The sequence below is a fragment of the Hippoglossus hippoglossus genome, chromosome 7 (assembly GCF_009819705.1).
Source record: "Hippoglossus hippoglossus isolate fHipHip1 chromosome 7, fHipHip1.pri, whole genome shotgun sequence".
NCBI classification, from domain to species: Eukaryota; Metazoa; Chordata; class Actinopteri; order Pleuronectiformes; family Pleuronectidae; genus Hippoglossus; species Hippoglossus hippoglossus.
Window position 1 is genome coordinate 25,002,459 of NC_047157.1, and position 15,548 is coordinate 25,018,006.

The 15,548-nt window shown below is 43.9% G+C and overlaps 1 long non-coding RNA gene across 1 annotated transcript; it reads left to right on the forward strand.

Moving 5' to 3' along the window:
* The first annotated feature begins 5,800 nt into the window (after nt 1–5,800).
* LOC117765042 lies at nt 5,801–10,684 on the forward strand. Its single transcript, XR_004614491.1, has 3 exons — nt 5,801–5,906; nt 7,668–7,677; nt 10,673–10,684. It is a non-coding gene; the product is annotated as an uncharacterized LOC117765042 (long non-coding RNA).
* Nucleotides 10,685–15,548: the final 4,864 nt, after the last annotated feature.

The window sequence follows — 15,548 nt, forward strand, 5'->3', positions numbered from 1 at the left end:
GTGTATTTTAAAGTCCCTCATGTTTCCACTTTAATTAAAACTGAATAGCTGTGGTCCGTCAAGCAGCAGATAAATCTTGCTGCTCTTTAATATCAGTATATTGCTCCTCGGTCGGTATCAGAAGGCTTTAATAACAAGGCTCTAATAAGGGCTCAGACTTTATGGCTCGGACGCTTGTCCAGCCAGTGAAATTAGCTTGTTAGCATCATTGCATGAATGCCTTATAATAGAGGCTTCTCATGGAAGCATTGCTGAGATGCCAAGTGTCACATACTGTACCCAAGAACCGACCACAAGAACGTTGCACCCATGTGCTATTTCAGCCACCTACTGTAGCAGAATCGCTCGGAGAGGAATGAGCTGCTCCCAAAATTTAACAAAACAAACATCTTTCATTTTTTAATAAATGCCAAACAGATTTAGGTAATTTCCTCCTATTCCTCCACATCTACTTACTACCAGTGAAAAGATATGTTATGAAAATGACAAATCAAAATAAAGACGTTGAAAACAGCCTGAATTTATCGTGTATATTAGGTAACTGGGAGCTTTTCTTTTTTTTTTTCCCCAAGCTGTTGTCTTTCAACATGTTGAACTGGGCAGGGATGACGGACGACACATGTTTCAAATAATATTTGCCTTTTCATTGCTCAAGGAGCGAGAGAATGGCACACACTTGTGAGTTTTGATTGTCTTATGTGTTTCTTTTTTTTTTCAAAATGTGTTTAATGACAGCTATGTGAGCATGCCGTAACGCATTCGCTGCCCTGCAGTGGAACACGGAGCCTGCCAAAGTGGTTGTGAAACCACCCTGCGCCACGACTCTGACAGGAATTTCCCATCACCCCATTATCAGCATCAGACAAGCTGAGTGATTGCAATTACATCTGCCCAAATGCTAAGAGCAACTGCTTTTTCTCTTTCCCTTCGGAGACATGAGGTATTATGAATAGGCCCATTGTGAATCTGTGAGGTTTCTCTCTGCCTGTAAACCAACATAGTTGAGCTGTGCAGCTTTAATGAGGCCTTAATTATGAGACTCCTCTACCTTAGTGACTGACTCATTGGCCGATGGCTCTGAGCAAATCCTCCTTTGTGCAGGAATCCTCAGAAACCTCAGAGAGAACAGAACAGAATGTGTGCATGTGTTGGCAAATTTGCACAATTATAATCAATCCAAATTAGCGTTTTACTCCAGATATCTGTAAAACAGGCGTGGATTTGCAAGGTGACCATAGTTGGAGCACAAATATGAGGAGGACGTGACATTTTGGCGAGGAGCCAGCCACCGGCCCCGGACCCCAGCATGCATTCTGTCTTTCTTCTCTGTTTGTCAGCACTTCCAAACATGGCTACCTGCAGAGAGGAACAGACAGCGAGACTCTCTCTTAGGGATGCCAGGCTCCTGTATATTATGTTTTTAGCATGCCTCGGATTTTTTCACAGCAGCCTAAGTTACTCCAAACAGAGCCCGGCAGTCCGAGTCCTGCTGATACCGAGGCGGCGCTAAACAAACCTGTTGCTGTGATACTGTCCCCGTCCCCTCGTGTCTCCTGAGGAGCAGATGAAAGATAAATGCACTGGAACTCATTACTTGCTGGTTTTCATATGAATATAATATGTAACATTCATCCTGGTGCCACTTTGTAATCAGGAGCCTTTTATACTGATAAGGACGACCTTTGAGTTGCCAGGTTGTGGAGAAAAAAACCCTCTTTATGACTCTTTACGAGGGGTCGTTATAGTGATGCACTATTGGAGTATAAGGAGAGAATCAGGATCCAAAGACATGAGAAGGAGAACTTTAACATAAGCTTATAACTGATTCATCAACAATCAATAATAAAGTCAATTACAGCTCATAATTCATTTAGTCTGCAATACTGGAACATAATTATCTAATTTTTTCCACCTCAGCTAACAACATTAAAGGTTTGTGATAGTTTTTTCATAAATTTCCACTCGGGTGTCATAAAAACTGGTGGATGCACAAACACTAAAGCTGCGTTCAGACATGCACTGACCAGGGTATTCTCCTGAACTGATCCAGAGGGACTGTATGTGAGAAAGCAAATCACAGAGTAAGAGGCTTCGGACATTCTCTGGACCTGAAACTCTGGAGACTGAACACAGGAGGAGAATTCACTGAGAGCAAGAAAAACTCTGGAGAAAGTCCGGACATTCTCCCCAGTTCATGTCTGAAACTGGCTTTAGTGGAGTTGAGAAGTGACGAATTGAAAGCTACTTATCCATTTAAATGTTTGATTTACCACATTAAAACATATTTACTCCATTGGAGTCAGAAACTAAAGTGGCAGTGGGAGATTCGAGGAACCTTCTGGCTACACCAGTTAGTCTTTACTGGGACAAACCAGATGTTGGGCGACTCCTCCATTGAGATGTTGAAGCATCAAAGGCTCAAATCACTAAGAAATTTGCTTTGGCTGCGGCTAAACTCAACAAGCTTGACAACACTTTGGTTTTTTAGCTTTGATTTGTTCTTTGTATACATTTTACAAGTTGTTTTTCCTGGCACATTTCTAAAAATTTTCAAAAAAGCAGACAAATATGTAGTTACTGTTGTTGACTACTGTGCTATATGAGGCACAGAGGGTGTTGGTGTGTGATCTCTGCCAATCTCCTTGATTTGTTATTGCGTTACAAATGGAAAGAGACAGATATTACTCCACATTTATTTGTTTCTGGGTGTTGTTTCGCCTCTACGTGATTTATTGTTTGTCTCAGCGACTTAATTACGGCCTAGACGACGATGAGAAGCACAAACACTGATCACATCCTTAAACAGTGCCTGCAGGACATCATAATATACCTGCGCACATTCAATGCCATGAGCACTTTCCTGCAACTCCAGGCAAACTCAATGTGTCATGTCTCCCGCTGAATAATCTTCCATTCACAGTGAATGGTTTCAAAATCAGACAGCAGCTATGTAAGTATTCTTGGCAATTTAGTTCTCAAATTGTAGCTGTCAAGCGCAGTTTAGATTTCCCTCCGTCATGCACGGCCTCTCAGATTGTGTCTCGTGTATCTGTCATGTCGACATCTCTGCACCTTTACAGGTTCACTCAGCAGCCCAGGGGGCAATTACACCCAAAAATGAGTTGTATAAGGACACAGGAGGCAGGAGAAACGCTGGTCCAGCTTGACATTGACACAGCAGACACACACATAGACACACACAGCAGACACACACACACACACACACCTCACAGCATGGACAGCGACCAGGAAAGAGACTGTTCTAGTTGGAGTGGAGACGCTGGGTTTTAATGACACGGTATCTTTCAGAGCGCCATTCCCATAATTATCCTCCGTCTGACGTGGATCTGTCATTGGCATTGATTGTTTGTCCTGATGCCCACCTCCTCCTCGGGAGGGGGGGCGGGGGAGACGTGTGAGTGTAGATGGGGGGGGTGGATGTTTAGCTCCCCTTGAGTTGGACAGGTTGCATTCAGCAGCCCATGGGGAGGCCCAAACTGGAGCCATTGGGAAGATTGGTATCGTGTTAATGGCTCCACAGGCTCCAAGATACATAGCAGCAAAACCATAAGAGGCACTGGAATGTGGACTCCCTTGAATCATTGTCATAATTAGGGACAATTGCGCACGCAGATCCCGGGTCTGTTGTGCTCATTTGGAATCTGTCTCGTCTGTTTTTTCTCATGTCTCCCTGCTCTGCTTGTGTGCCTCTGTGTTTGTGTGTGTTGGAGGAATAGTTTGACATTTTGGGAAATGGATATTGTTTGAAATGACAAGATTGCTAGCACTGATGTGCCTGGGAATTTAATATTAGGCTACAACAGGGGGGAAGCTGAGCCTCTGTCCAACTGTTAGGGTTTGGAATGGATGAAAGTAGGATTTTGTAAACTCTGACTTTGTAAACTTTATATTTGTTCAGTTTAGGTGATAATCATGCTTTTAGAACTGAATTTTGGAACTACAGGTCCCACAATGCTTTGGAGGGTGTAACAAGCCTAGTCTCAATATGGCTGTTGGCTACAACTTGACCTCGTGACACAAGCCCCCCTTTTTTTTAACATATACTGTTTTTGTTTACATTTTCGCAAATTGTATATGTAGAGACCGAAAGAACGAGGTCGGGTATCTGGGCTCAGCCTTAGAGACAGGGTGAGGAGTTGAGGGGGGGAGCTCAGAGTAGAACCGCTGCTTATTCACGTCCAAAGGGGACAGTTGAAGTGGTTCGGGCACCAGGATGCCTCCTGGGCACCTTCTGTTGGTATGCCCAGCCAAGAGGAAACCCCGGGGTGAACCCAGAACCCGCTGGAGGAACTACATATCCCATTAGTCCTGGGAACGCCTCGGGATCCCGGGAAGAGCTGGAAAGTGTCGCTAGGGAAGAGGAACGTTTGGATACTTCACCGACAGCCACCGCAAGATGGATTTATGGATGAATGGATGGGTTAAGAACAATTCCTATTAGCAAAGCACACATGTGGCGATTGTGGTGCTTCTGGGGCAATATTAAGCGATATTTGAGTATTATATTTTCTGTGGTTTCTGGGCAGATTCGCAAATGTTCTTGACAAACAGAAGACAATGACATCCTCTAAAAGGGTCAGGATGCAGCAGCCTCTGTCATTTTGATTTATCTGTTGTCTGAATGTTTCAACCATTTTCCATTTATTTGCAAATTTGGAAATTACTTTTCTTTGTGTGTTTGTGTTCCACCAAATAACCAGAACATCAGGGAATTACCTGAAATAACAGTTTTCAGTCTCATATAACACTAAAACAGATACAGAGTGGTTTCATACTCTTGTCTTAATGGCAAGAACGTGTATAATCCTATTTCTAAAAAATGAACTGTCCCTTTAAAGATGTTATCAAACTAGCAGTTTATCAAGCCTCCAGTTACAGCAGCATTAAACTCAGCTGTTGTGGAAAACATGTCAGACATCCATGTGCGTCTCCGTAGGACAGATGATTAGACCTTAAATGGCCCCATTGACACTAATAAGGGCAAATCTCCCTCATTATCTCTCCCCCAGTGATGGCAGAGGATGGAGCGGGGGGGCTCAGGTGAGGCGACTCGGTCTCAGCCTCCTGGGAATAAGAACGGCGGAGTCGCTGGTCTGGTCGAGGGCTGGTGGCTCGTGTCTGAGGGTGTGGTGAGTCTGAGGCTGATGGTGTAGATAAGATAAGGCCTCGCCGTGATGACGGTGAGTTCAGGGAATGATGTGTCTAAGACCAAAGTTAGTCATACGTGACAAGAGACAAGCCAGTGCTTCAAATGTGTTATTTTAAATCGTGAATTGATTATAAAGTTAGTGTGATGGTCTGCATGCATTTCTCCAAGACACTATACAAAGTTATAGTATAGTTATTACATCATAGTTTATAGTTTAATGCCACTTTACTGAAATTGGCTGCAATTCCCCTAGAGGGCGGTCAAGAGGTAGAACTCACTGATTTGCAATGTAAGGAACTAAACAGCTTAAAATAAATATTTAAACTTGCACTACAACAACTGATTCTCCAGTTCAGGTTCTGGATACTTTAATCTAATGGAACTATACCGATATTGACAATAAAGGAAATTGGCAGGTTTTTCCTTTTACCCCATAAACGTGACATTGTTTGCTGCCTCAGCACAAAAGGATATTTGCATTATGTGTGCAGCTAGTGTGAAACGCCCCCGAACAAAGTCCGGCAAAGGGAGAGCGCAGGCCGCCATTTTCTACCTGAGCTGGACACGATTGACCAATCACAACAGACTGTGCCAGTTGGCCAATCAGAGGAGGAGGAGGAGGGGGGCCTTAAAGAGACAGAAGCTAAAACCAAGTGTTTCAGACAGAGGCTGAAGAGAGGAGCTGCAGCGATGGACAGTTTGAGGAAAGTAATGTGTTTCCTGAACATTAGAGCCTGTAAACCTAAACTATCAAATACAATCTTAACATCCAATACGCTGCCACACAGTCCCATCCAGTTTTTCAGGTAAGCCTGAGAAACGAGGCTTCATCCGAACCCCTCTTCCTCCTGCCTCTTCCTCCTGCTGCAGCTTGACCCTGTGAAACACCTCGAGTGTCACCCCGGCCCGTCTCACTCCGCAGGCAGAGGCGGTGTGGTTTTTCATTTTCTTAAATCAAGACTGTCAAACGATTGTGTATATATCCTGGCGGAGGCTGATCCAGGAGGCTCATAAATGTCCATTTGTTCACATGTGTGATCTCATATATCACACGTGTCGCTCCTGGGGAACGAGAATCTCTCACGAGCTTTTAAAGGAGAAATCCTGCTGACAGTGTTATTTGAAATGCCCCCTGATTATTCATTACAGAGTTTACTTTATTTCTGACGATGAAGGTACACAACAACAACAACAACAACAACAACTGCAAAGCAAAAATTAAGTTTGATGTTTTTAATAAGAAATAATTAAATACCTACGTTTTTATTGTGTATTTTCACCTTTTTGTTGGTGTATTACCACCTCGATGTGCTGAAATATGATAATATGCATTGTGGTGTGAGGGCTTCAGTATAAAAGGACAAACACAAAACACAGATGTAGTCTCACACACTTGACAGACTGCAAACTATAATCTTCCAAATCCTGTCAAATCCCGGGGATGTATGTTCTCCTGGTGAAGAGTCACACGTGCTGTATGTACTTTGTCTTTCTCCCACTGCAGCCGGATCACACTCGCAGATGAATGTGGACAAGAGAGAGAGAGAGAGAGCATCTCTAGATGTTTTGGCAAACTGATAAAAAACCTTCACAAAAAAAAAACAGAAAGGGTAGAAGAAAAAAAAAAGAAGTAATATTTGCGGACGTAACTCTTCTGCCTTGAGACAGGTTTACAGTCTCGTGCTGGCAGGACGGATTCCTGAAATAAACTTTCCAGACCCGGGGAGTGAAAACAACTCCCTTTCTTTTGTGAGGGAGACGAGGCTCGGGCCCGATATTCATCAGTGGGGATAACCTCTGACCCCAGAATCATATGACGCTGAGTGCTGGAGATCCCGCTGCAGCCAGACAGTCTGTCTGAGATGCCATCTCTCTCTCTCTTCCTGACACTTTTTCCTCCCTCTCTTTCTGCCTATCTCCCACTCTTCCTCCCTGCTCCTGCACATCGTAGGGACCGTAGAGAAAGTATCACGGTGCTGAAGAGAGCTGAAGCTTGTTTTTTTTTTACTTTTTAAGAGAGAAAGACCCCCCACAGAGTTCTTATTAAACCCTGTCAACATTTCAGAATGCAAGTAGCCCATTGAACTCTTCATCTTGAGTCTTATCGAGGCGTAAAATCACACTGAACTTGAATTGTGGAGGTGGGATCGCTTCACTTATACCAATAAACGTCCTGTATCTTCTGGTTTCAGACAAAAGTGACACGTTACCAGTTGACTGTGTTGGTTGGCTGTTGTCAACAGGGCCATCGTTTGTTCTTATACCTTTTGCAATTCAATGCAACCTCTCATGCAGCATTTATTCCATTGAGCTTCTGAATGAAATTGTGTTGTTCCTGGAGTTTACTTTCGATATTTTAAGACAAACTGGAAATAATGACATTAAATACAGCACGTAGACGATATTTAAAGATGACCGCTGAGGGTAAAGCGGAATATCTTAGTTTAATCCAGGAGCAAATTAAAATGTGATTGAATCTCTGTGACAAGCGTTTCAGGAAAATCTCTGTTCATGCGTTCAAAACAAGCCTGTAAACAGTCTGAGTGAGAGGAACAAGGAAAGTTTGTTGCTCCCTTGTCCCGTATATGAAGTTTTAATAATTGTCAAGCTGCAGATTTTGCAAAACGTCCCCGCTCCTGTTATAAAGTTTTCGGGCAGAGGTTTCTATTGACAGGACAAACTTTATATCGAAATAACCGATGTAAACACACTGACTGACTGCGTATGGATCAATCAGTCCCGTCTGTCCTGCAGTTGTCAGATGTGTCACTATTATAACGTTTTTTTTGTTTAAGGAGCCGTCATATCATCCGTCTTTGTTTACAATCTATGTTACAACACATACTGTTATAAACAATCACTTAAAAACAGTTTTGCCGTGATAACACTGTCTTCTAAAGTCATTGGTGAGGTTATTCACATGGACTCCACCTCTTCCGTCCCACAGTAACACGAAGGTTTAGGGTTTATGGGACATTGTGTTCATGAAAGTCGACCAAAAAGATCGAAAAATAAAGTCTGGATTAACAGTAACTTTTTGGAATCACCATCTTTATCAAAACAAATGTAGAGAACCGCACAATTTACATGTGCTGAGAAAAGTTCCAGGGTTTGAATTGTAATTGTTTGCATAATTACGATTGTCAGTGGGATTTATTACTCAATAAAAATTGAAGAGGTGAGAAAATGAAGAAAAACACTCCTCAGGCCCCCCCCCCCACCCAAAAAAAATGCAGACCACCCTTCCTGCAAATACAAAAAGAAAACTTACATAACCAGCTCCCTTTCTCTGACCTCCTCCCCCCTAATCATTTTCATGCAGCCCCTTAATGTGCCCCCCTTTTATAAATATTACTGATATACAACCTTATGTCACGCAACACTGTGTAAATGTATTTTTACAAGATGAGGAAATCTGGAAGAAGTTAGACATATGCAAGAAATACAAGCGTCTCCCCTGGTACAACCCCCCCTCCCCCCCTCCCCTGTAGTAGCTTCACTGTCGCCTCCACCCTGAGATACCGGCACACAGACGGTGGGCTATCACCACTCCTAACAATTACCATTAGGTAGGCCATGACAGAGTCTTTCCACACCGAGCAACGGACTGAAACAGCTGCTGACGTGAGCGCACCTCTCCGGAGCCCTGCTGCGACGCCACGATACCGACATGGACTTTCAGATAAAGTAACTCAGGACATATACGACCAAAATACCTAATGGGCTTCCGACGACATCTGATTTAATTTACCTGAAGTCCAGGAACTCTCCTAAATTGTTTCCATCTTGCAGCAGCACACTGTTGCTAATTGCAGCTGCTTATCAGGCCGATCACAGGTCTGAACCCTGACATGATGGAATGAATGTCACGGTAATGTATTGCAGGGCTTTTGTATGAGACACGCTGTAATTACAGAGCAACTATGGATAAATCTCAGGCTAAGATGCATTCATACTTTCACTGATCCAGACACGGAGCCTCGGAACATGTAATTACCTTATAAAAGAAGTATGTCCCGTTTACATGCACTCAGGTCATTCAACAAAATGTCGGAGCAGGATAATGTGGAGATAAGTACTCAGATCTGGTGTTTATGCACTAATCAGTGTTGGAGCGATTGCGCAGCGCCTCCATAATGAACTTGAGCAATTACAGAAGCTGTAATTTCATGTTCTCAACCGCAGACTGTGACCTCACTTTTACTGCTCTGGTGTTTACAGTAAATGAGATATACGTAGTTATGATGTATGATGGCAAAATGTGACTCTGTGTTCTGATTGCAGGTGAACTGGCTGCGTCAAGCCCCCCCCCAACCCCCTCTGCTTACAGGAAGAGAGGGCAGAGCCCCTTGCATACATTTCTGTTCACTTCACAATTTGGCAACTGCAACGTTTGAGGCATTTCACTCAAGTGAGTCACGGTTGGAGTGGAGCTCTGTGCCAGAGACGTGTTGGGTTTGAGTGCCGCGGCGTTCAGAGCGTGAGGTGACATGTTCTGCTGGTATAGGGGATATGGGAGATACTCCTGTAATGAGTGCTTTGTGAGATAATGGTATGCACAGGACCGCCCTCCTGCTATGTTTCCTCATTCAGCTGCACAGGCAGAGACAGCAACAGGGACAATGCTGAAACATGTCATGCAGACGAGCCTGGGACGCACACGCATGCAGAGCTTGAGGAGTGGTTGGTGGGTGTGTGTGTAGGCAATGTAATCTGATTTCTGGAAACGCACATGATAGTGAGGGGCTGTGGTTCAACACTCAAAGGCTCCTATGGAACTTAGACTTCAGTGGTTCACGGGTGTTCAATTCTAAGTGTTCCTTCTGTCCATTCACCATCCATCCATCATCCTTTGAGGGCCTTGGGGGTCTTGGAGCCCATCCCAGCTGACATTGGGGCGATAGGTGGGGTACACCCTGGACAGGTTGCCAACAGAGATGCTCACATTCACACCAATCTCCAATTAACTAGCTTCTAACCCCAATCTGCATGTTTTGGGCCTGTGGGAGGAAGCCGGATTCCCCAGAGAAAATCCAGTGCAGACACGAGAACATGCAAACTCCAAACAGAAAGACCCCGACCAAACCTGTGAGGCAACAGGGCTTATTACACGTTTTATAAAGGAATGGTTACAAAAAGCAAACAACGCTGTTTCGATGCAGCTTTTAGAAAGTGAGTCAGCTTTTAAGACAGACTTAAAAACATGTGGAGCTATAACTTTAAAGCGCCACAATGCAAGATTCGCTCTCAGCTCCCCCTACAGGTGGGATGTGTAATTCACTGTTATACAATTTGCAGTCCGCGCCTGCACACGACTGTTCACATGTGCATTTGTTGACAAGCTATCAGAGATCTTACACAAATAGGACGGGTTAGTTTGGCCAACTTGGCTAACAAACGGGTTTACCTGCTTCTGTTGACCAACTACAAGTCAGCAACTTCACTTACACGGCTCAATGTCCATCAAGCAGAACAGCACAAGACAAAGCCAACAAGCAAAAGTCAAATAACAACGTCAGGTCGGAATCTGTCCTGCAACCTTTCGCCAACTAGTGACATATGCCCCGATATTCCCTCTTGTTCGGTTTCTTACTCGCTGACTTTCTCTTTTCCTCTTCTTCCTCTTCCTCCTCTTCAGTTTCTTCTATGGCTCTGCCGTGATGTGAGCTATTTGGCTCTGATTGTTGGTGTATGACGTAAACTACATTATAAAGCAGGTCGTAATGTTCCAGCCCGGCACACCAGAGTTAACACAGTTCCAGGCCTCCAGGGAGCGCTGTGGCAATGACAGACAGGCCATTCACCTCACTGTATGTTTGAGCACACATGAAAATCTATTTTGAGCTTTAGTTTCAAGGAATAAAAACTAGTGTAGCTTTAAACTACTTCACACAGAGCTGGAGCCTCTCACGGCAGCTGCCTCTCTGGCAGCGGCAGAGAAGTTGTACAGTCCGTGGATGCTCAGCCATGTTTGTGTGTGTTAACATCAAGCTGCGGCAGCGTCTAGACCGCACTGGAGTATGGCTAACAGCTGTGTGCTCCTGTCCGGGGACAACTGGCTGTGACGGCATTTCCTTGGTTATTCTCTCTCATGCTGTGTCTTTATTTCCAGTGGTCAAGCTCCCATGCGGCACCCACCGTGGATAAATGCAGCTTTGTCAGGAGTTTTCCCCTCCGAGCAGCTGTCTGCAGCCCCTCAGGCAGCCTCCTCCTCCTGCTCTGCAGCCCAAGCAAGTGCATGTCGGCTGTCAAATTCAGGTTGAGAGACAGTTTTCATTACTGCTACTAAAATTCATTTCTCAAAAAAGCCCCTCGATGCATTGTGGGTACGAGATGCGTGTAAATAATGCACACCTCATTGGAGACTGGCATGGATACACCACACACCTCAAACCATTTCACAATTCCTGGTAGTTACATGACTCACTGATGTTGTGTGGATGTTCCCAAAGACGGTTCAGAGTCACACTAAGCTGTTATCATTCCGAGATTATGTGGCCAACAACACAAACACTGAGATCCAGCGCTGCTTTGACCTTAAATAGACATAAATGGAAAAATGATCCTTGGTGATCAAAGAGCTGGTGTCTGTTACAGAAACTTCGGCTTCTGTAGTTTCTGTCTGTGTGTCCCTCCCACGAAGTGGCATCAAAAGCTTACTCCTCAGCGTCTGTGAAGCAGAGAGCAAGAAGTTCAAGCACCCAAAAATAGACTGAATTGGAGATTTGATCAGTGAGCAAGAAAGAGAGAAGCTGTAGTGGCCTGAATACAGGACAACAACATCCCCACCCCTCCATCTTGTCCACCGTGTTGGATGTGAGCTATAAGAGACAACTAGAGTAAGCGAAAGTCCTGTCTCTCGCCCCGGGTGTTGTGTTTGGCATTTCGATGCTCCAAACTCGTCAATCGGGCCTGACGCTCGAGCTGAAATATGTGAACTTGTGAGTCAAACTCCCATGACTCGATGTCCTGGAGAAGTCCACCAGCTGCGTGCGACTGCCAATGGACTCGTGGACCCACACACAACGCCGCTGGCTTCTCCGGGGTTTCCACAACGCGTTCATCGCAGCAGTTGTAGATACTTCAGCCAGTCGTCCTCCTCTCTTCGGGAGAACAGGCGAATACTCCCCGGTTGTGTTTATTTACAAGTTACGAGCGTTACGCACGGTTTGCGTGAAGCCCGCGATTAGGGCGTGAATATCGCAGCATATTTCACTTGATGGCGAAAGCTAAAAGAGGCCTATGGATACAGGACAGATGCCGACCTGGTGTTGTTGTTATTGGACAACTCAGCCATAACTTGTTTTGGTTGCTTTATCTTTGGCTGTTCTTCTTGCTCGATGTTGAGCTTTGTAAGTGAACTTCTCAACTCTACTGTAGTTTACCAACAGAAGCCAGGTGAACTCATTTCGATTGGGCTCTTGCTGGAGGGTTAGAGGATCTGACTATAATCCAAGGGTATGATGCAGATTGAGGCTTTAGTGGGAGTTTGTAACAAGGCTGTTAGATACACGTCAAATTATTTTTAACTCCAGATTCTTGCAGTACAAAAGCAGAATCAGGTAATTTGTTAGACAAACTCTGAGTGGCTGATGAAATACAGGAGATGCCGTGGAGGTTTGGAGCCAGGCAGAGCTGGTGTGTCACTAATAAGGCCTTGACTCTTACCTGGACTGACAGCCAGAGAATGGGAGGAGAAGGGCCGGCTCCACACTGCTCAGTCAGCCAGAAAGCCCCCAAACGGCAGGGCTAACGCAGGTCAAGTGATTTGGCGCCTCGGGTGTATTAAAGCTATTTACAAGGGACTAAAGGATTTACGTTGCTTCACCCATTGGGTCTGCACTTTTATACGACCTGGCACCGCGCTGCTGCGTTCCCTGACCCTCTCAATCAATACCAAAGGGTAATAAAGAATGTTGCCTCTACGGGTGTTTGGCTTTTTGTTTAGTTGCAGAGGAAAGAGGTTTTTATGGGCGGCTCCCGACGCCTGGTGTGAAGGCAAACACATGAGATTACATGAGATCCTCTGCACTCTGTCATGCACACACGCACACAGACACACACACGCACACAGACACACACACATTCATAATCACAATCAAAGCTTCAACCCTCTTTGGCATTTAAGTATATGAACCTTGGATAATTGATTTATAACAGAGTTTTAGATTTTGCCAATAGAATTAATTTACTTTAATTTGAACAAACTTAATAATAAGTTAAGTTTAAGTTATTTACTGAAGTTTTAAATAAACAATGTGCCTTTTTCTGTGTGTTCTGGGTTCTCTCCAGGTTCTTCTTCCTCTTCACAGTCCAAACACACGTTAATTGTAGACTTTAATTTGCTTGTAGGTGTGAATGTAAGTTTAAATGTGTGTCTCTATACGTCAGCCCAGCGGTGGACTGGTTACCATCCAGGGAGTTCGCCGCCTCTGGGATTGTCTCCAGCTCCCCCACCTCCCACGAAGTATAAGTGGTATAGATGATGTGTTTATTATTATAATAGTAATTATGATTTAATTGAACTGTTGCATCTTCATCCTGAGCAGTGATTTGACCAACCTGATGCCTCTAAATGTCCAGGTTGAAAGCCAAGTCTGTGGCAAAGAGAAGGTTTATCACTGTAATACGTTCATACATACCTGGTTTAATAAGGGCACAAGGATTTAGTTGAATAAATTCATGCTGTTTAAGTTAGTGTCTCTGAATAACTTGAAATAATTGTGCTGAGAATTCCACAGTTTCACTCCGTAAACAGAAATAAACATCTGCTTAATATGAATCATATGATAATACATCAGTCCAGGGCCAATTATTATTTTTTTGTTTGACATTTTAAGTATTTCAGTCAGATTATACCATTTTAAATACAGAACTTTTACTTGTATTGCAGTACTGTTGTATTAGTACTTAGTAAAGGATCTGTTCACTGTTAACTACTCACTTCACATACAGACAGATACTGCCATCTTGTGGTCATCTCTGTTGTGTAAAGTGGGTTTAGTGACATTTCTGTTTCCCTCCCTGGAACAAATTGAATCAGTGATACCTGTCTCCAGCATCAGTTTCCGCCCTGAGCTAAAAGGTTACGAGGCTGCGATGAGCTGCTTAGTGGAACCTAATGGATCCTGAATGATGCGTTGCCCTTTGATCACATCACTCCACTCAATGGTGCCAATTAAGCCTGTAATTAATAATAGATTAAACAATCCACACTGAGCGGCAGGCGTTGTGAGACGTAGGCTTCAAAAAAATCGATTTCTGTAAAATTGAGGAAAACAAGGGGGGGGAAATAAAACTGTAATTACTCAAATCGTTCAGAAACTGGGACTGAACGAAACCTCTCGGGCATAAAAATACACACACGCAGGAACACACAGGGTTTTTTTACAGCCATTGGCCTGTCAGTGCCCTCGCCTCCTGGTTCCAGACAGGCAATGTGTTCCAGATTAGATCAAACTCCAGGTTGCCCATTTCAATTCCAAAAGCAGCCATACGGCACTTTGTTACCATGACGACACCGGCAGCCCGGTCTGCTGTCTGCGGGAATAAAAATAGACGTCGGTTGAGGTTCAGTTCAGGACTTGTTGAGATGATGGAGGGCAAGAGACAATCAGAAGAGGCTCCTTGATTACACGACTGTCATTAGGAGGATTTGGCTCTGACCCTTAATCAGACTGTGATGATACAGCAACAAGCTGAACGCTTCGTTTCCTCACGTGCACACGACCGTCACAGTTTGAGCTGCTGTGCCTGAGGTGAAACAGGTGCAGCGACAGAGGGGGTGTTCCCTGAGAGACCACATGACTCAAAAGAAATGAAATGTGACCATGAACAGGTCAAACACAACAAGAAACACGTGCAAGACGACCACAAGGAGATGAAAAATGACTCAAACGAGATGCGTGACAACTGCAAAGAGACAAAACAAGCACTTAAAAGTAAAGTTACCACAAAGAGATGAAAAATGAGCACAAACAGATGCACAATGACTAAATAGAGAAACAAAATAATGCCAAATAGATGCAAAACAACTTAAACGAAATACAAAACAATCTTACCTAACAAAATTACAACAAAGATACATAGAACCATCACTAAAAGATGCAAAACAAAACGTAGAGACACAAAACCAACACAAACAGATGCAATATGAAGAAAAAGAGACACAAAATGACCACAAAAGACAAAATAAACACAAAATTACCACCAAGACACAAAAAACGACCACAGAGACGCAAAACAACTTAAAAGAGATGCAGAACAACCACAAAGATACACAAAAAAGCCACAAAGAGATGCTAAATGACTACAAAGAGCTGGAAATGACCACAGAGATGCAAAACCGCTAACAAGAGATGCACATTTCTCATTTAAG